The following is a 21727-nucleotide window of genomic DNA, read 5'->3' as shown; positions in this document are numbered from 1 at the left end:
TGCACTTAAGGCGGCATTGAGCCTTTTGTATTTAATTCCGATGTAATTTCAGTGTTTCATCGTCAATGTGTATGTAAGTGGAATACATTGACCCTGCAGTGGTGTATCGTAAACTAATACTGGTCTTATAGGAAAGGATCAAAGCAGAGACCCTAAGAAGTCTCACTCTTCTTGCATTTAAGGCGGAATTGTGCCTTTTGTATTTAATTCTGATGTAATTTCAGTGTTTCATCGTCAATGTGTATGTAAGAGGAATACATTGAACCTGCAGTGGTGTATCGTAAACTAATACTGGTCTTATAGGAAAGGATCAAAGCAGAGACCCTAAGAAGTCTCAATCTTCTTGCACTTAAGGCGGCATTGTGCCTTTTGTATTTCATTCCGATGTAATTTCAGTGTTTCATCGTCAATATGAATGTCCAAGGAATACATAGAACCAGCAGTGGTGTATCGGAAACGAATACTGGTCTCACAGGAAAGGATCAAAGCACCGACTGTATGAAGAGTCTCAATACTTGTACTTAAGGCGGCGTTGTGCCTTCTGTATTTAATTCCGATGCGATTTCTGTGTTTCATCGTCAATGTGCAGGTCCAAGGAATACATTGAACCTGCAGTGGTGTATCGGAAACTAATACTGGTCTCACAGGAAAGGATCAAATCACAGACTCTAAGAAGACTCACCCTTCTTGCACGTAAGGCGGCATTGTGCCTTTTGTACTTAATTCCGATGTAATTTCAGTGTTACATCGTCAATGTTCATGTAAAAGGAATACATTGAACCACCAGTGGTGTATCGGAAATTAATACTGGTCTCATAGGAAAGGATCAAAGCAGAGACTCGAAGAAGTCTCACTCCTTTTGCACTTAAGGTGGCATTGTGCCTTTTGTATTTAATTCCGATGTAATATCAGTGTTTCATCGTCAATGTGAATTTCCAAGGAATGCATTGAACCAGCAGTGGTGTATCGGAAACTAATACTGGTCTCACAGGGAATGCTCAAAGCACCGACTGTAAGAAGAGTCTCTATTCCTGTACTTAAGGCGGCATTGTGCCTTTTGTATTTTATTGTGATGCGATTTCTGTGATTCATCATCAATGTGAAGGTCCAAGGAAAACATTGAACCTGCAGTGGTGCATCGGAAACTAATACAGGTTCACAGGAAAGGAAAAAAGCACAGACTATAAGAAGTCCCACTCTTCTTGCATTTAAGGGGGTATTGTGCCTTTTGTATTTAATTCCGATCTAATTTCAGTAGATCATCGTCAGAGTGTATGTCCAATGAATACATTGAACCTGCAGTGGTGAATCGGAAACTAATACTGGTCTCATAGGAAAGGATCAAAGCACACACTCTAAGAAGTCTCACTCCGTTTGCACTTAAGGTGGCATTGTGCCTTTTGTATTTAATTCCGATGTAATTTCAGTGTTTCATCGTCAATGTGTATGTAAAAGGAATTCATTGAACCTGGAGTGGAGTATCGGAAACTAACACGGGTCTCACAGGAAAGGATCTAAGCACAGACTCTAAGAAGCCTCACTCTTTTTGCACTTAAGGCGGAATTATGCCTTTTGTATTTAATTCCGATGTAATTTCAGTGTTTCATTGTCAATGTGAATGTCCAAAGAATACATAGAACCAGCAGTGGTGTATCGGAAACTAATACTGGTCTCACAGGAAAGGATCAAATCACAGACTCTAAGAAGACTCACCCTTCTTGCACGTAAGGCGGCATTGTGCCTTTTGTACTTATTTCCGATGTAATTTCTGTGTTTCATCGTCAATGTGAAGGTCCAAGGAATACATTGACCCGGCAGTGGTGTATCGGAAAGTAATACTGGTCTCATGGGAAAGGATCAAAGCACAGACTCTAAGAAGTCTCCCTCTTCTTGCTTTTAAGGGGGCATTGTGTTTTTTGTATTTTATTCCGATGTAATTTCATTGTTTCATCGTCAATGTGTATGAAAAAGGATTACATTGAACCTGCAGTGGTGTATCGGAAACTAATACTGGTCTCATAGGAAAGGATCAAAGCACAGACTGTAATGAGTCTTACTCTTCTTGCATTTAAGGCGGTATTGTGCCTTTTGTTTTTAGTTCCGATGTAATTTCAGTGTTTCATAGTCAATGTGAAGGTCCTATGAATACATTGAACGTGCAGTGGTGTATCGGAAATTAATACTGGTCTCACAGGAAAGGATCAAAGCTCAGACTGTAAGAAGAGTCTCTATTATTGTACTTAAGGCGGCATTGTGCCTTTTGTATTTAATTCCGATGTAATTTCAGTGTTTCAACATCAATGTGTATGTAAAAGGAATACACTGAGCCTGCTGTGTTGTATCGGAACCAATACTGGTCTCATTGGAAAGGATCAAAGCACAGACTCTAAGAAGTCCCACTCTTCTTGCACTTAAGGCGGCATTGTGCCTTTTGTATTTAATTCCGAAGTAATATCAGTGTTTCACCGTCAATGTGAAGGTCCAAGGAATACATTGAACGTGCTGTGGTGTATCGGAAACTAATACTGGTCTCACAGGAAAGGATCAAAGCATAGACGCTAAGAAGTCTCACTCTTCTTGCACTTAAGGCGGCATTGCGCCTTTGTATTTAATTGCGATGTAATTTCAGTGTTTCATCGTCAATGTGTATGCAAACGGGATACATTGAACCTGCAGTGGTGTATCGGAAACTAATACTGGTCCCATAGGAAAGGATCGAAGCACAGACTCTAAGAAGTCTCACTCTTCTTGCACTTAAGGCGGCATTGAGCCTTTTGTATTTAATTCCGATGTAATTTCAGTGTTTCATCGTCAATGTGTATGTAAGAGGAATACATTGAACCTGCAGTGGTGTATCGTAAACTAATACTGGTCTTATAGGAAAGGATCAAAGCAGAGACCCTAAGAAGTCTCACTCTTCTTGCATTTAAGGCGGAATTGTGCCTTTTGTATTTAATTCTGATGTAATTGCAGTGTTTCATCGTCAATGTGTATGTAAGAGGAATACATTGAACCTGCAGTGGTGTATCGTAAACTAATACTGGTCTTATAGGAAAGGATCAAAGCAGAGACCCTAAGAAGTCTCAATCTTCTTGCACTTAAGGCGGCATTGTGCCTTTTGTATTTCATTCCGATGTAATTTCAGTGTTTCATCGTCAATATGAATGTCCAAGGAATACATAGAACCAGCAGTGGTGTATCGGAAACGAATACTGGTCTCACAGGAAAGGATCAAAGCACCGACGGTATGAAGAGTCTCAATACTTGTACTTAAGGCGGCGTTGTGCCTTCTGTATTTAATTCCGATGCGATTTCTGTGTTTCATCGTCAATGTGCAGGTCCAAGGAATACATTGAACCTGCAGTGGTGTATCGGAAACTAATACTGGTCTCACAGGAAAGGATCAAATCACAGACTCTAAGAAGACTCACCGTTCTTGCACGTAAGGCGGCATTGTGCCTTTTGTACTTAATTCCGATGTAATTTCAGTGTTTCATCGTCAATGTTCATGTAAAAGGAATACATTCAACCACCAGTGGTGTATCGGAAATTAATACTGGTCTCATAGGAAAGGATCAAAGCACAGACTCGAAGAAGTCTCACTCCTTTTGCACTTAAGGTGGCATTGTGCCTTTTGTGTTTAATTCCGATGTAATATCAGTGTTTCATCGTAAATGTGAATTTCCAAGGAATGCATTGAACCAGCAGTGGTGTATCGGAAACTAATACTGGTCTCACAGGGAATGCTCAAAGCACCGACTGTAAGAAGAGTCTCTATTCCTGTACTTAAGGCGGCATTGTGCCTTTTGTATTTTATTGTGATGCGATTTCTGTGATTCATCATCAATGTGAAGGTCCAAGGAAAACATTGAACCTGCAGTGGTGCATCGGAAACTAATACAGGTTCACAGGAAAGGAACAAAGCACAGACTATTAGAAGTCCCACTCTTCTTGCATTTAAGGGGGTATTGTGCCTTTTGTATTTAATTCCGATCTAATTTCAGTAGTTCATCGTCAGAGTGTATGTCCAATGAATACATTGAACATGCAGTGGTGAATCGGAAACTAATACTTGTCTCATAGGAAAGGATCAAAGCACACACTCTAAGAAGTCTCACTCCGTTTGCACTTAAGGTGGCATTGTGCCTTTTGTATTTAATTCCGATGTAATTTCAGTGTCTCATCGTCAATGTGTATGTAAAAGGAATTCATTGAACCAGGAGTGGAGTATCGGAAACTAACACGGGTCTCACAGGAAAGGATCTAAGCACAGACTCTAAGAAGCCTCACTCTTTTTGCACTTAAGGCGGAATTATGCCTTTTGTATTTAATTCCGATGTAATTTCAGTGTTTCATTGTCAATGTGAATGTCCAAAGAATACATAGAACCAGCAGTGGTGTATCGGAAACTAATACTGGTCTCAGAGGAAAGGATCAAAGCACCAACTGTAAGAAGAGTCTCTATTCTTGTACTTAAGGCGGCATTGTGCCTTTTGTATTTAATTCCGATGCGATTTCTGTGTTTCATCGTCAATGTGAAGGTCCAAGGAATACCTTGACCCGGCAGTGGTGTATCGGAAAGTAATACTGGTCTCATGGGAAAGGATCAAAGCACAGACTCTAAGAAGTCTCCCTCTTCTTGCATTTAAGGGGGCATTGTGCCTTTTGTATTTTATTCCGATGTAATTTCATTGTTTCATCGTCAATGTGTATGTAAAAGGATTACATTGAACCTGCAGTGGTGTATCGGAAACTAATACTGGTCTCATAGGAAAGGATCAAAGCACAGACTGTAATGAGTCTCACTCTTCTTGCATTTAAGGCAATATTGTGCCTTTTGTTTTTTATTCCGATGTAATTTCAGTGTTTCAGCGTCAATGTGAAGGTCCTATGAATACATTGAACGTGCAGTGGTGTATCGGAAATTAATACTGGTCTCACAGGAAAGGATCAAAGCTCAGACTGTAAGAAGAGTCTCTATTCTTGTACTTAAGGCGGCATTGTGCCTTTTGTATTTAATTCCGATGTAATTTCAGTGTTTCATCATCAATGTGTATGTAAAAGGAATACACTGAGACTGGTGTGTTGTATCGGAACCAATACTGGTCTCATAGGAAAGGATCAAAGCACAGACTCTAAGAAGTCCCACTCTTCTTGCACTTAAGGCGGCATTGTGCCTTTTGTATTTAATTCCGAAGTAATATCAGTGTTTCACCGTCAATGTGAAGGTCCAAGGAATACATTGAACGTGCAGTGGTGTACCGGAAACTAATACTGGTCTCACAGGAAAGGATCAAAGCATAGACGCTAAGAAGTCTCACTCTTCTTGCACTTAAGGCGGCATTGTGCCTTTGTATTTAATTCCGATGTAATTTCAGTGTTTCATCGTCAATGTGTATGTAAACGGGATACATTGAACCTGCAGTGGTGTATCGGAAACTAATACTGGTCCCATAGGAAAGGATCGAAGCACAGACTCTAATGAAGTCTCACTCTTCTTGCACTTAAGGCGGCATTGAGCCTTTTGTATTTAATTCCGATGTAATTTCAGTGTTTCATCGTTAATGTGTATGTAAGAGGAATACATTGAACCTGCAGTGGTGTATCGTAAACTAATACTGGTCTTATAGGAAAGGATCAAAGCAGAGACCCTAAGAAGTCACACTCTTTTTGCATTTAAGGCGGGATTGTGCCTTTTGTATTTTATTCTGATGTAATTTCAGTGTTTCATCGTCAATGTGTATGTAAGAGGAATACATTGAACCTGCAGTGGAGTATCGGAAACTAACACTGGTCTCACAGGAAAGGATCAAATCACAGACTCTAAGAAGTCTCACCCTTCTTGCACATAAGGCGGCATTGTGCCTTTTGAATTTAATTCCGATGTAATTTCAGTGTTTCATCGTCAATATGAATGTCCAAGGAATACATAGAACCAGCAGTGGTGTATCGGAAACGAATACTGGTCTCACAGGAAAGGATCAAAGCACCGACTGTATGAAGAGTCTCAATACTTGTACTTAAAGCGGCGTTGTGCCTTCTGTATTTAATTCATTTGCGATTTCTGTGTTTCATCGTCAATGTGCTGGTCCAAGGAATACATTGAACCTGCAGTGGTGTATCGGAAACTAAGTCTGGTCTCACAGGAAAGAATCAAAGCACTGACTCTAAGAAGTCTCATTCTTCTTGCACTTAAGGCGGCATTATGCCTTTTATTTGTAATTCCGATGTAATTTCAGTGTTTCATCGTCAATATGTATGTAAAAGGAATACATTGAGCCTGCAGTGGTGTATCGGAAACTAATGCTGGTCTCACAGGAAAGGATTAAAGCACCGACTGTAAGAAGAGTCTCTATTCTTGTACTTAAGACGGCATTGTACCTTTTGTATTTAATTCCGATGCGATTTCTGTGTCTCATCGTCAATGTGAATGTCCAAGGAATACATTGAACCTGCAGTGGTGTATCGGAAACTAATACTGGTCTCACAGGAAAGGATCAAATCACAGACTCTTAGAAGACTCACCCTTCTTGCACGTAAGGCGGCATTGTGCCTTTTGTACTTAATTCCGATGTAATTTCAGTGTTTCATCGTCAATGTGTATGTAAAAGGAATACATTGAACCACCAGTGGTGTATCGGAAATTAATACTGGTCTCATAGGAAAGGATCAAAGCAGAGACTCGAAGAAGTCTCACTCCTTTTGCACTTAAGGTGGCATTGTGCCTTTTGTATTTAATTCCGATGTAATTTCAGTGTTTCATCGTCAATGTGAATGTCCAAGGAATGCATTGAACCAGCAGTGGTGTATCGGAAACTAATACTGGTCTCACAGGGAATGCTCAAAGCACCGACTGTAAGAAGAGTCTCTATTCCTGTACTTAAGGCGGCATTGTGCCTTTTGTATTTAATTGTGATGCGATTTCTGTGATTCATCATCAATGCGAAGGTCCAAGGAAAACATTGAACCTGCAGTGGTGCATCGGAAACTAATACAGGTTCACAGGGAAGGAACAAAGCACAGACTATAAGAAGTCCCACTCTTCTTGCATTCAAGGGGGTATTGTGCCTTTTGTATTTAATTCCGATCTAATTTCAGTAGTTCATCGTCAGAGTGTATGTCCAAGGAATACATTGAACCTGCAGTGGTGAATCGGAAACTAATACTGGTCTCATAGGAAAGGATCAAAGCACACACTCTAAGAAGTCTCACTCCGTTTGCACTTAAGGTGGCATTGTGCCTTTTGTGTTTAATTCCGATGTAATTTCAGTGTTTCATCGTCAATGTGTATGTAAAAGGGATTCATTGAACCTGGAGTGGAGTATCGGAAACTAACACGGGTCTCACAGGAAAGGATCAAAGCACAGACTCTAAGAAGCCTCACTCATTTTGCACTTAAGGCGGAATTATGCCTTTTGTATTTAATTCCGATGTAATTTCAGTGTTTCATTGTCAATGTGAATGTCCAAAGAATACATAAAACCAGCAGTGGTGTATCGGAAACTAATACTGGTCTCAGAGGAAAGGATCAAAGCACCAACTGTAAGAAGAGTCTCAATTCTTGTACCTAAGGCGGAGTTGTGCCTTTTGTATTTAATTCCAATGCGATTTCTATGTTTCATCGTCAATGTAAAGGTCCAAGGAATACATTGAACCCGCAGTGGTGTATCGGAAACCAATACTGGTCTCACAGGAAAGGATCATAGCACTGGCTCTAAGAAGTCTCACTCTTCTTGCACTTAAGGCGGCATTGTGCCTTTTGTATTTAATTCCGATGTAATTTCAGTGTTTCATCGTCAATGTGAATGTCCAAGGAATACATTGAACCTGCAGTGGTGTATCCGAAACGAAAACTGGTCTCACGGGAAAGGATCAAAGCACCGACTGTAAGAAGAGTCTCTATTCTTATACTTAAGGCGGCATTGTGGCTTTTGTATTTAATTCTGATGCGATTTCTGTGTTTCATCGTCAATGTGAAGGTCCAAAGAATACATTGAACGTGCAGTGGTGTATCTGAAACTAATACTGGTCCCATAGGAGAGGATCAAAGTACAGACTCTAAGAAGTCTCACTCTTCTTGCACTTGAGGCGGCATTGTGCCATTTGTATTTAATTCCTAAGTAATATCAGTGTGTCATCGTCAATGTGAAGGTCCTATGAATACATTGAACGTGCAGTGGTGTATCGGAAACTAATACTGGTCACACTGGAAAGGATCAAAGCACAGACCATAAGAAGTCTCACTCTTCTTGCACTTAAGGCGGCATTGTTTCTTTTGTATTTAATTCCGATCTAATTTCAGTGTTTCATCGTCAAAGTGTATGTCCAAGGAATACATTGAACCTGCAGTGGTGTATCGGAAACTAATACTGGTCTCACAGTAAAGGATCAAAGCACAGACTCTAAGAAGTCACACTCTTCTTGCATTTAAGGCGGCATAGTGCCTTTTGTATTTATTTCCGATGTTATTTCAGTGTTTCATCGTCAATGTGTATGTAAACGGAATACATTGAACCTGCAGTGGGTTATCGGAAACTAATAATGGTCTCATAGAAAAGGATCAAAGCACAGACTCTAAGAAGTCTCACTCTTCTTGCACTTAACTCGTCATTGTGCCTTTTGTATTTAATTCTGATGTAATTCAGTGTTTCATCGTCAATGTGAATTTCCAAGAAATACATTGAACCTGCAGTGGTGTATCGGAAACTAATACTGGTCTCATAGGAAAGGATCAAAGCACAGACTCTAAGAAGTCTCACTCTTCTTGCACTTAAGGCGGCGTTGTGCCTTTTTTATTTAATTCCGATGTAATTTCAGTGTTTAATCGTCCATGTGAATGTCCAAGGAATACATTGATAGTGCAGTGGTGTATCGGAAACTAATACTGGTCTCACAGGAAAGGATCAAAGCACAGCATCTAAGAAGTCTCACTCTTCATGCACTTAACGCGGCATTGTGCCTTTGTATTTAATTCCGATGTAATTTCAGTGTTTCATCGTCAATGTGTATGTAAATGGATTACATTGAACCTGCAGTGGTGTATCGGAAACTAATACTGGTCTCATAGGAAAGGATCAAAGCACAGACTGTAATGAGTCTCACTCTTCTTGCATTTAAGGCGGTATTGTGCCTTTTGTTTTTAGTTCCGATGTAATTTCAGTGTTTCATCGTCAATGTGAAGGTCCTATGAATACATTGAACGTGCAGTGGTGTATCGGAAATAATTACTGGTCTCACAGGAAAGGATCAAAGCTCAGACTGTAAGAAGAGTCTCTATTCTTGTACTTAAGGCGGCATTGTGCCTTTTGTATTTAATTCCGATGTAATTTCAGTGTTTCATCATCAATGTGTATGTAAAAGGAATACACTGAGCCTGGTGTGTTGTATCGGAACCAATACTGGTCTCATAGAAAAGGATCAAAGCACAGACTCTAAGAAGTCCCACTCTTCTTGCACTTAAGGCGGCATTGTGCCTTTTGTATTTAATTCCGAAGTAATATCAGTGTTTCACCGTCAATGTGAAGGTCCAAGGAATACATTGAACGTGCAGTGGTGTACCGGAAACTAATACTGGTCTCACAGGAAAGGATCAAAGCATAGACGCTAAGAAGTCTCACTCTTCTTGCACTTAAGGCGGCATTGTGCCTTTGTATTTAATTCCGATGTAATTTCAGTGTTTCATCGTCAATGTGTATGTAAACGGGATACATTGAACCTGCAGTGGTGTATCGTAAACTAATACTGGTCTTATAGGAAAGGATCAAAGCAGAGACCCTAAGAAGTCTCACTCTTCTTGCATTTAAGGCGGGATTGTGCCTTTTGTATTTAATTCTGATGTAATTTCAGTGTTTCATCTTCAATGTGTATGTAAGAGGAATACATTGAACCTGCAGTGGAGTATCGGAAACTAACACTGGTCTCACAGGAAAGGATCAAATCACAGACTCTAAGAAGTCTCACCCTTCTTGCACATAAGGCGGCATTGTGCCTTTTGAATTTAATTCCGATGTAATTTCAGTGTTTCATCGTCAATATGAATGTCCAAGGAATACATAGAACCAGCAGTGGTGTATCGGAAACGAATACTGGTCTCACAGGAAAGGATCAAAACACCGACTGTATGAAGAGTCTCAATACTTGTACTTAAGGCGGCGTTGTGCCTTCTGTATTTAATTCATTTGCGATTTCTGTGTTTCATCGTCAATGTGCAGGTCCAAGGAATACATTGAACCTGCAGTGGTGTATCGGAAACTAAGTCTGGTCTCACAGGAAAGAATCAAAGCACTGACTCTAAGAAGTCTCATTCTTCTTGCACTTAAGGCGGCATTATGCCTTTTATTTGTAATTCCGATGTAATTTCAGTGTTTCATCGTCAATATGTATGTAAAAGGAATACATTGAACCTGCAGTGGTGTATCGGAAACTAATGCTGGTCTCACAGGAAAGGATCAAAGCACCGACTGTAAGAAGAGTCTCTATTCTTGTACTTAAGACGGCATTGTACCTTTTGTATTTAATTCCGATGCGATTTCTGTGTTTCATCGTCAATGTGAATGTCCAAGGAATACATTGAACCTGCAGTGGTGTATCGGAAACTAATACTGGTCTCACAGGAAAGGATCAAATCACAGACTCTAAGAATACTCACCCTTCTTGCACGTAAGGCGGCATTGTGCCTTTTGTACTTAATTCCGATGTAATTTCAGTGTTTCATCGTCAATGTGTATGTAAAAGGAATACATTGAACCACCAGTGGTGTATCGGAAATTAATACTGGTCTCATAGGAAAGGATCAAAGCAGAGACTCGAAGAAGTCTCACTCCTTTTGCACTTAAGGTGGCATTGTGCCTTTTGTATTTAATTCCGATGTAATTTCAGTGTTTCATCGTCAATGTGAATGTCCAAGGAATGCATTGAACCAGCAGTGGTGTATCGGAAACTAATACTGGTCTCACAGGGAATGCTCAAAGCACCGACTGTAAGAAGAGTCTCTATTCCTGTACTTAAGGCGGCATTGTGCCTTTTGTATTTAATTGTGATGCGATTTCTGTGATTCATCATCAATGCGAAGGTCCAAGGAAAACATTGAACCTGCAGTGGTGCATCGGAAACTAATACAGGTTCACAGGAAAGGAACAAAGCACAGACTATAAGAAGTCCCACTCTTCTTGCATTTAAGGGGGTATTGTGCCTTTTGTATTTAATTCCGATCTAATTTCAGTAGTTCATCGTCAGAGTGTATGTCCAAGGAATACATTGAACCTGCAGTGGTGAATCGGAAACTAATACTGGTCTCATAGGAAAGGATCAAAGCACACACTCTAAGAAGTCTCACTCCGTTTGCACTTAAGGTGGCATTGTGCCTTTTGTGTTTAATTCCGATGTAATTTCAGTGTTTCATCGTCAATGTGTATGTAAAAGGAATTCATTGAACCTGGAGTGGAGTATCGGAAACTAACACGGGTCTCACAGGAAAGGATCAAAGCACAGACTCTAAGAAGCCTCACTCTTTTTGCACTTAAGGCGGAATTATGCCTTTTGTATTTAATTCCGATGTAATTTCAGTGTTTCATTGTCAATGTGAATGTCCAAAGAATACATAAAACCAGCAGTGGTGTATCGGAAAATAATACTGGTCTCAGAGGAAAGCATCAAAGCACCAACTGTAAGAAGAGTCTCAATTCTTGTACCTAAGGCGGGGTTGTGCCTTTTGTATTTAATTCCAATGCGATTTCTATGTTTCATAGTCAATGTAAAGGTCCAAGGAATACATTGAACCCGCAGTGGTGTATCGGAAACCAATACTGGTCTCACAGGAAAGGATCATAGCATTGGCTCTAAGAAGTCTCACTCTTCTTGCTCTTAAGGCGGCATTTTGCGTTTTGTATTTAATTCCGATGTAATTTCAGTGTTTCATCGTCAATGTGCATGTAAAAGGAATACATTAAACTTGCAGTGGTGTATCGGAAACTAATACTGGTCTCATAGGAATGGGTCAAAGCACAGCCTCTAAGAAGTCTCACTCTTCTTGCACTTAAGGCGGCATTGTGCCTTTTGTATTTAATTCCGATGTAATTTCAGTGTTTCATCGTCAATGTGAATGTCCAAGGAATACATTGAACCTGCAGTGGTGTATCCGAAACGAAAACTGGTCTCACGGGAAAGGATCAAAGCACCGACTGTAAGAAGAGTCTCTATTCTTATACTTAAGGCGGCATTGTGGCTTTTGTATTTAATTCTGATTCGATTTCTGTGTTTCATCGTCAATGTGAAGGTCCAAAGAATACATTGAACGTGCAGTGGTGTATCTGAAACTAATACTGGTCCCATAGGAGAGGATCAAAGTACAGACTCTAAGAAGTCTCACTCTTCTTGCACTTGAGGCGGCATTGTGCCATTTGTATTTAATTCCTAAGTAATATCAGTGTGTCATCGTCAATGTGAAGGTCCTATGAATGCATTGAACGTGCAGTGGTGTATCGGAAACTAATACTGGTCTCATAGGAAAGGATCAAAGCACAGAGTCTAAGAAGTCTCACTCTTCTTGCACTTAAGGCGGCGTTGTGCCTTTTTTATTTAATTCCGATGTAATTTCAGTGTTTAATCGTCCATGTGAATGTCCAAGGAATCCATTGATAGTGCAGTGGTGTATCGGAAACTAATACTGGTCTCACAGGAAAGGATCAAAGCACAGCATCTAAGAAGTCTCACTCTTCATGCACTTAACGCGGCATTGTGCCTTTGTATTTAATTCCGATGTAATTTCAGTGTTTCATCGTCAATGTGTATGTAAAAGGATTACATTGAACCTGCAGTGGTGTATCGGAAACTAATACTGGTCTCATAGGAAAGGATCAAAGCACAGACTGTAATGAGTCTCACTCTTCTTGCATTTAAGGCGGTATTGTGCCTTTTGTTTTTAGTTCCGATGTAATTTCAGTGTTTCATCGTCAATGTGAAGGTCCTATGAATACATTGAACGTGCAGTGGTGTATCGGAAATTAATACTGGTCTCACAGGAAAGGATCAAAGCTCAGACTGTAAGAAGAGTCTCTATTCTTGTACTTAAGGCGGCATTGTGCCTTTTGTATTTAATTCCGATGTAATTTCAGTGTTTCATCATCAATGTGTATGTAAAAGGAATACACTGAGCCTGGTGTGTTGTATCGGAACCTATACTGGTCTCATAGGAAAGGATCAAAGCACAGACTCTAAGAAGTCCCACTCTTCTTGCACTTAAGGCGGCATTGTGCCTTTTGTATTTAATTCCGAAGTAATATCAGTGTTTCACCGTCAATGTGAAGGTCCAAGGAATACATTGAACGTGCAGTGGTGTACCGGAAACTAATACTGGTCTCACAGGAAAGGATCAAAGCATAGACGCTAAGAAGTCTCACTCTTCTTGCACTTAAGGCGGCATTGTGCCTTTGTATTTAATTCCGATGTAATTTCAGTGTTTCATCGTCAATGTGTATGTAAACGGGATACATTGAACCTGCAGTGGTGTATCGGAAACTAATACTGGTCCCATAGGAAAGGATCGAAGCACAGACTCTAATGAAGTCTCACTCTTCTTGCACTTAAGGCGGCATTGAGCCTTTTGTATTTAATTCCGATGTAATTTCAGTGTTTCATCGTCAATGTGTATGTAAGAGGAATACATTGAACCTGCAGTGGTGTATCGTAAACTAATACTGGTCATATAGGAAAGGATCAAAGCAGAGACCCTAAGAAGTCTCACTCTTCTTGCATTTAAGGCGGGATTGTGCCTTTTGTATTTAATTCTGATGTAATTTCAGTGTTTCATCGTCAATGTGTATGTAAGAGGAATACATTGAACCTGCAGTGGAGTATCGGAAACTAACACTGGTCTCACAGGAAAGGATCAAATCACAGACTCTAAGAAGTCTCACCCTTCTTGCACGTAAGGCGGCATTGTGCCTTTTGAATTTAATTCCGATGTAATTTCAGTGTTTCATCGTCAATATGAATGTCCAAGGAATACATAGAACCAGCAGTGGTGTATCGGAAACGAATACTGGTCTCACAGGAAAGGATCAAAACACCGACTGTATGAAGAGTCTCAAAACTTGTACTTAAGGCGGCGTTGTGCCTTCTGTATTTAATTCATTTGCGATTTCTGTGTTTCATCGTCAATGTGCAGGTCCAAGGAATACATTGAACCTGCAGTGGTGTATCGGAAACTAAGTCTGGTCTCACAGGAAAGAATCAAAGCACTGACTCTAAGAAGTCTCATTCTTCTTGCACTTAAGGCGGCATTATGCCTTTTATTTGTAATTCCGATGTAATTTCAGTGTTTCATCGTCAATATGTATGTAAAAGGAATACATTGAACCTGCAGTGGTGTATCGGAAACTAATGCTGGTCTCACAGGAAAGGATCAAAGCACCGACTGTAAGAAGAGTCTCTATTCTTGTACTAAAGACGGCATTGTACCTTTTGTATTTAATTCCGTTGCGATTTCTGTGTTTCATCGTCAATGTGAATGTCCAAGGAATACATTGAACCTGCAGTGGTGTATCGGAAACTAATACTGGTCTCACATTAAAGGATCAAATCACAGACTCTAAGAATACTCACCCTTCTTGCACGTAAGGCGGCATTGTGCCTTTTGTACTTAATTCCGATGTAATTTCAGTGTTTCATCGTCAATGTGTATGTAAAAGGAATACATTGAACCACCAGTGGTGTATCGGAAATTAATACTGGTCTCATAGGAAAGGATCAAAGCAGAGACTCGAAGAAGTCTCACTCCTTTTGCACTTAAGGTGGCATTGTGCCTTTTGTATTTAATTCCGATGTAATTTCAGTGTTTCATCGTCAATGTGAATGTCCAAGGAATGCATTGAACCAGCAGTGGTGTATCGGAAACTAATACTGGTCTCACAGGGAATGCTCAAAGCACCGACTGTAAGAAGAGTCTCTATTCCTGTACTTAAGGCGGCATTGTGCCTTTTGTATTTAATTGTGATGCGATTTCTGTGATTCATCATCAATGCGAAGGTCCAAGGAAAACATTGAACCTGCAGTGGTGCATCGGAAACTAATACAGGTTCACAGGAAAGGAACAAAGCACAGACTATAAGAAGTCCCACTCTTCTTGCATTTAAGGGGGTATTGTGCCTTTTGTATTTAATTCCGATCTAATTTCAGTAGTTCATCGTCAGAGTGTATGTCCAAGGAATACATTGAACCTGCAGTGGTGAATCGGAAACTAATACTGGTCTCATAGGAAAGGATCAAAGCACACACTCTAAGAAGTCTCACTCCGTTTGCACTTAAGGTGGCATTGTGCCTTTTGTGTTTAATTCCGATGTAATTTCAGTGTTTCATCGTCAATGTGTATGTAAAAGGAATTCATTGAACCTGGAGTGGAGTATCGGAAACTAACACGGGTCTCACAGGAAAGGATCAAAGCACAGACTCTAAGAAGCCTCACTCTTTTTGCACTTAAGGCGGAATTATGCCTTTTGTATTTAATTCCAATGTAATTTCAGTGTTTCATTGTCAATGTGAATGTCCAAAGAATACATAAAACCAGCAGTGGTGTATCGGAAACTAATACTGGTCTCAGAGGAAAGCATCAAAGCACCAACTGTAAGAAGAGTCTCAATTCTTGTACCTAAGGCGGAGTTGTGCCTTTTGTATTTAATTCCAATGCGATATCTATGTTTCATCGTCAATGTAAAGGTCCAAGGAATACATTGAACCCGCAGTGGTGTATCGGAAACCAATACTGGTCTCACAGGAAAGGATCATAGCACTGGCTCTAAGAAGTCTCACTCTTCTTGCACTTAAGGCGGCATTATGCGTTTTGTATTTAATTCCGATGTAATTTCAGTGTTTCATCGTCAATGTGCATGTAAAAGGAATACATTAAACTTGCAGTGGTGTATCGGAAACTAATACTGGTCTCATAGGAATGGGTCAAAGCACAGCCTCTAAGAAGTCTCACTCTTCTTGCACTTAAGGCGGCATTGTGCCTTTTGTATTTAATTCCGATGTAATTTCAGTGTTTCATCGTCAATGTGAATGTCCAAGGAATACATTGAACCTGCAGTGGTGTATCCGAAACGAAAACTGGTCTCACGGGAAAGGATCAAAGCACCGACTGTAAGAAGAGTCTCTATTCTTATACTTAAGGCGGCATTGTGGCTTTTGTATTTAATTCTGATTCGATTTCTGTGTTTCATCGTCAATGTGAAGGTCCAAAGAATACATTGAACGTGCAGTGGTGTATCTGAAACTAATACTGGTCCCATAGGAGAGGATCAAAGTACAGACTCTAAGAAGTCTCACTCTTCTTGCACTTGAGGCGGCATTGTGCCATTTGTATTTAATTCCTAAGTAATATCAGTGTGTCATCATCAATGTGAAGGTCCTATGAATGCATTGAACGTGCAGTGGTGTATCGGAAACTAATACTGGTCTCATAGGAAAGGATCAAAGCACAGACTCTAAGAAGTCTCACCATTCTTGCACTTAAGGCGTCATTGTGCCTTTTGTATTTAATTCCAATGTAATTTCAGTGTTTCATCGTCATGTGAATGTCAAAGGAATACATTGAACCTGCAGTGGTGTATCGGAAACTAATACTTGTCTCACAGGAAAGGAACAAAACACCGACTGTAAGAAGAGTCTCTATTCTTGTACTTAAGGCGGCATTGTGCCTTTTGCATTTAATTCCGATGTGATTTCTGTGTTTCATCGTCAATGTGAAGTTCCAAGGAATACATTGACCCTGCAGTGGTGTATCGGAAACTAATACTGGTCTCATAGGAAAGGATCAAAGAACAGACTCTAAGAAGTCTCCCTCTTCTTGCATTTAAGGCGGCATTGTGCCTTTTGTATTTAATTCCGATGTAATTTCAGTGTTTCATCGTCAATGTGTATGTAAAAGGATTACATTGAACCTGCAGTGGTGTATCGGAAACAAATACTGGTCTCATAGGAAAGGATCAAAGCACAGACTGTAATAAGTCTCACTCTTCTTGCATTTAAGGCAGTATTGTGCCTTTTGTTTTTAATTCCGATGTAATTTCAGTGTTCCATCGTCAATGTCTATGTAAAAGGAATACATTGAACCTGCAGTGGTGTATCGGAAACTAATACTGGTCTCAAAGGAAAGGATCAAAGCACAGACACTAAGAAATCTCACTCTTCTTGCACTTATTGCGGCATTGTGCCATTTGAATTTAACTCCGATGTAATTTCAGTGTTTAATCGTCAATGTGTATGTAAACGGAATACATTGAACCTGAAGTGGGTTATCGGAAACTAATAGTGGTCTCATAGGAAAGGATCAAAGCACAGACTCTGAGAAGTCTCACTCCTCTTGCACTTAAGGCGGCATTGTGCCTTTTGTATTTAATTCCGATGTAATTTCAGTGTTTCATCGTCAATGTGAATGTCCAAGGAATACATTGAACCTGCAGTGGTGTATCGGCAACTAATACTGGTCTCATAGGAAAGGATCAAAGCACAGACTCTAAGAAGTCTCACTCACCTTGCACGAAAGGCGGCATTGTGCATTTTGTATTCAATTCCGATGTAATTTCAGTGTTTCATCGTAACTGTGAATGTCCAAGGAATACATTGAACCTGCAGTGGTGTATCGGAAACTAATACTGGTCTCACAGGAAAGGATAAAAGCACCGACTGTAAGAAGAGTCTCAGTTCTTGTACTTAAGGCGGCATTTTGCCTTTTGTATTTAATTCCGATGCGATTTCTGTGTTTCATCGCCAATGTCAGGGTCCAAGGAATACATTGGCCCTGCAGTGGTGTATCGGAAACTAATACTGGTCTCATAGGAAAGGATCAAAGCACAGACTCTAAGAAGTCTCACTCTTCTAAGATTTAAGGCGGCATTGTGCCTTTTGTATTTAATTCCGATGTAATTTCAGTGTTTCATCGTCAATGTGTATTTAAAAGGAATACATTGAACCTGCAGTGGTGTATCGGAAACTAATACTGGTCACATAGGAAAGGATCAAAGCACAGACTGTAATAAGTCTCACTCTTCTTGCATTTAAGGCGGTATTGTGCCTTTTGTACATAATTCCGATATAATTTCAGTGTTTCATCGTCAATGTGTATGCAAAAGGAATACATTGAACCTGCAGTGGTGTATCGGAAACTAATACTGGTCTCATAGGAAAGGATCAAAGCACAGACACTAAGAAGTCTCACTCTTCTTGCACTTAAGGCCGCATTGTTTCTTTTGTATTTAATTCCGATGTAATTTCAGTGTTTCATCGTCAATGTGTATGTATACGGAATACATTGAACCTGCAGTGGTGTATCGGAAACTAATACTGGTCTCATAGGAAAGGATCAAAGCACAGACTCTAAGAAGTCACACTCTTCTTGCATTTAAGGCGGCATAGTGCCTTTTGTATTTATTTCCGATGTTATTTCAGTGTTTCATCGTCAATGTGTATGTAAACGGAATACATTGAACCTGCAGTGGGTTATCGGAAACTAATAATGGTCTCATAGAAAAGGATCAAAGCACAGACTCTAAGAAGTCTCACTCTTCTTGCACTTAAGGCGGCATTGTGCCTTTTGTATTTAATTCTGATGTAATTCAGTGTTTCATCGTCAATGTGAATTTCCAAGAAATACATTGAACCTGCAGTGGTGTATCGGAAACTAATACTGGTCTCATAGGAAAGGATCAAAGCACAGACTGTAAGAAGTCTCACTCTTCTTGCACTTAAGGCGGCGTTGTGCCTTTTTTATTTAATTCCGATGTAATTTCAGTGTTTAATCGTCCATGTGAATGTCCAAGGAATACAATGATAGTGCAGTGGTGTATCGGAAACTAATACTGGTCTCACAGGAAAGGATCAAAGCACAGCATCTAAGAAGTCTCACTCTTCATGCACTTAACGCGGCATTGTGCCTTTGTATTTAATTCCGATGTAATTTCAGTGTTTCATCGTCAATGTGTTTGTAAACAGAATTCATTGAACCTGCAGTGGTGTATCGGAACCTAATACTGGTCTCATAGGAAAGCACAGACTCTAAGAAGTCTCACTCGCCTTGCACTTTAGGCGGCATTGTGCTTTATGTATTTAATTCCGATGTAATTTCAGATCTTCATCGTAATTGTGAATGTCCAAGGAATACATTGAACCTGCAGTGGTGTATCGGAAAGTAAAACTGGTCTCATAGGAAAGCACAAAGCACTGACCCTGTGAAGTCTCAATCTTCTTGCACTTAAGGCGGCATTGTGCCTTTTGTATTTAATTCCGACGTAATTTTAGTGTTTCATCGTCAATGTGTATGTAAAAGGAATACATTCAACCTGCAGTGGTGTATCGAAAAGTAGTACTGGTGTCATAGGAAAGGATCAAAGCACAGACTCTAAGACGTGTCACTCTTCTTGCACTTAAGGCGGCGTTGTGCCTTTTTTATTTAATTCCGATGTAATTTCAGTGTTTCTTCGTCCATGTGAATGTCCAAGGAATACATTGACCCTCCAGTGGTGTATCGGAAACTAATACTGGTCTCATAGGAAAGGATCAAAGCACAGACTCTGAGAAGTCTCACTCTTCTTGCACTTAAGGCGGCATTGTGCCTTTTGTATTTAATTCCGACGTAATTTCAGTGTTTCATCGTCAATGTGTATGTAAAAGTAATACATTCAACCTGCAGTGGTGTATCGAAAAGTGGTACTGGTGTCATAGGAAAGGATCAAAGCACAGACTCTAAGAAGTCTCATTCTTCTTGCATTTAAGGCGGCATTGTGCCTTTTGCATTTAATTCCAATGCGATTTCTGTGTTTCATCGTCAATGTGAAGGTCCAAAGAATACATTGAACGTGGAGTGGTGTATCGGAAACTAATACTAATCACATAGGAAAGGATCAAAGCACAGACTCTAAGAAGTCTCACTCTTCTTGCATTTAAGGCGGCATTGTGCCTTTTGTATTTAATTCCGAAGTAATAACAGTGTTTCATCGTCAATGTGAAGGTCCAAGGAATACATTGAACGTGCAGTGCTGTATTGGAAACTAATACTGGTCTCACAGGAAAGGATCAATGCACAGACTCTAAGAAGTCTCACTCTTCTTGCACCTAAGGCGGCATTGTGCCTTTGTATTTAATTCCGATGTAATTTCAGTGCTTCATCGTCTATGTGTATGTAAACGGAATACATTGAACCTGCAGTGGTGTATCGGAAACTAATACTGGCCTCATAGGAAAGGATCAAAGCAAAGACTCTAAGAAGTCTCACTCATCTTGCACTTAAGGCGGCATTGTGCCTTTTGTAATTAATTCCGATGTAATTTCAGTGTTTGATCGTCAATGTGAATGTCCAAGGAATACATTGAACCTGCAGTGGTGTATCGGAAACTAATACTGGTCGCACAGGAAAGGATCAAAGCACCGACTGGAAGAAGAGTCTCTATTCTTGTACTTAAGGCGGCATTGTGCCTTTAGTATTTAATTCCGATGCGATTTCTGTGTTTCATCGCCAATGTGAAGGTCCAAGCAATACATTGACCCTGCAGTGGTGTATCGAAAACTAATACTGGGCTCATAGGAAAGGATCAAAGCACAGACTCTAAGAAGTCTCACACTTCTAGGATTTAAGGCTGCGTTGTGCCATTTATATTTAATTCCGATGTAATTTCAGTGTTTCATCGTCAATGTGTATTTAAAAGGAATACATTGAACCTGCAGTGGTGTATCGGAAACTAATACTGGTCTCATAGGAAAGGATCAAAGCACAGACTGTAAGAAGAGGCTCTGTTCTTATACATAAGGCGGCATTGTGGCTTTTGTATTTAATTCCGATGCGATCTCTGTGTTTCATCGTCAATGTGAAGGTCCAAGGAATACATTGAACCTGCAGTGGTGTATCGGAAACGAATACTGGTCTCACAGGAAAGGATCAAATCACAGACTCTAAGAAGTCTCAATCTTCTTGCACTTAAGGCGGCATTGTGCCATTTGTATTTAATTCCGATATAATTTCAGTGTTTCATCGTCAATGTGTATGTAAACGGAATACATTGAACCTGAAATGGGTTATCGGAAACTAATACTGGTCTCATAGGAAAGAATCAAAGCACAGACTCTAAGAAGTCTCACTCTTCTTGCACTTAAGGCGGCATTGTGCCTTTGTATTTAATTCCGATGTAATTTCAGTGTTTCATCGTCAATGAGAATGTCCACGGAATACATTGAACCTGCAATGGTGTATCGGAAACTAATACTGGTCTCATATGTAAGGATCAAAGCACAGACTCTAAGAAGTCTCACTCTTCTTGCACTTAAGGCAGCATTGTGCCTTTTGTATTTAATTTCGATGTAATTTCAAGGTTTCGTCGTCCATGTGAATGTCCAAGGAATACATTGACCCTGCAGTGGTGTATCGGAAACTAATACTGGTCTCATAGGAAAGGATCAAAGCACAAACTCTAAGAAGTCTCACTCTTCTTGCACTTAAGGCGGCATTGTGCCGTTTGTATTTAATTCCGAAGTAATTTCAGTGTTTCATCGTCAATGTGAATGTCCAAGGAATACATTGAACGTGCAGTGGTGTATCGGAAACTAATACTTGTCTCACAGGAAAGGATCAAAGCTCAGACTGTAAGAAGAGTCTCTATTCTTGTACTTAAGGCAGCATTTTGCCTTTTGTATTTAATTCCGATGTAATTTCAGTGCTTCATCGTCAATGTGTATGTAAAAGGAA

This window comes from Schistocerca serialis, chromosome 3 (genome assembly GCF_023864345.2).
Source record: "Schistocerca serialis cubense isolate TAMUIC-IGC-003099 chromosome 3, iqSchSeri2.2, whole genome shotgun sequence".
Lineage (NCBI taxonomy): Eukaryota > Metazoa > Arthropoda > Insecta > Orthoptera > Acrididae > Schistocerca > Schistocerca serialis.
Note: the sequence above shows the minus strand (reverse complement) of the source record.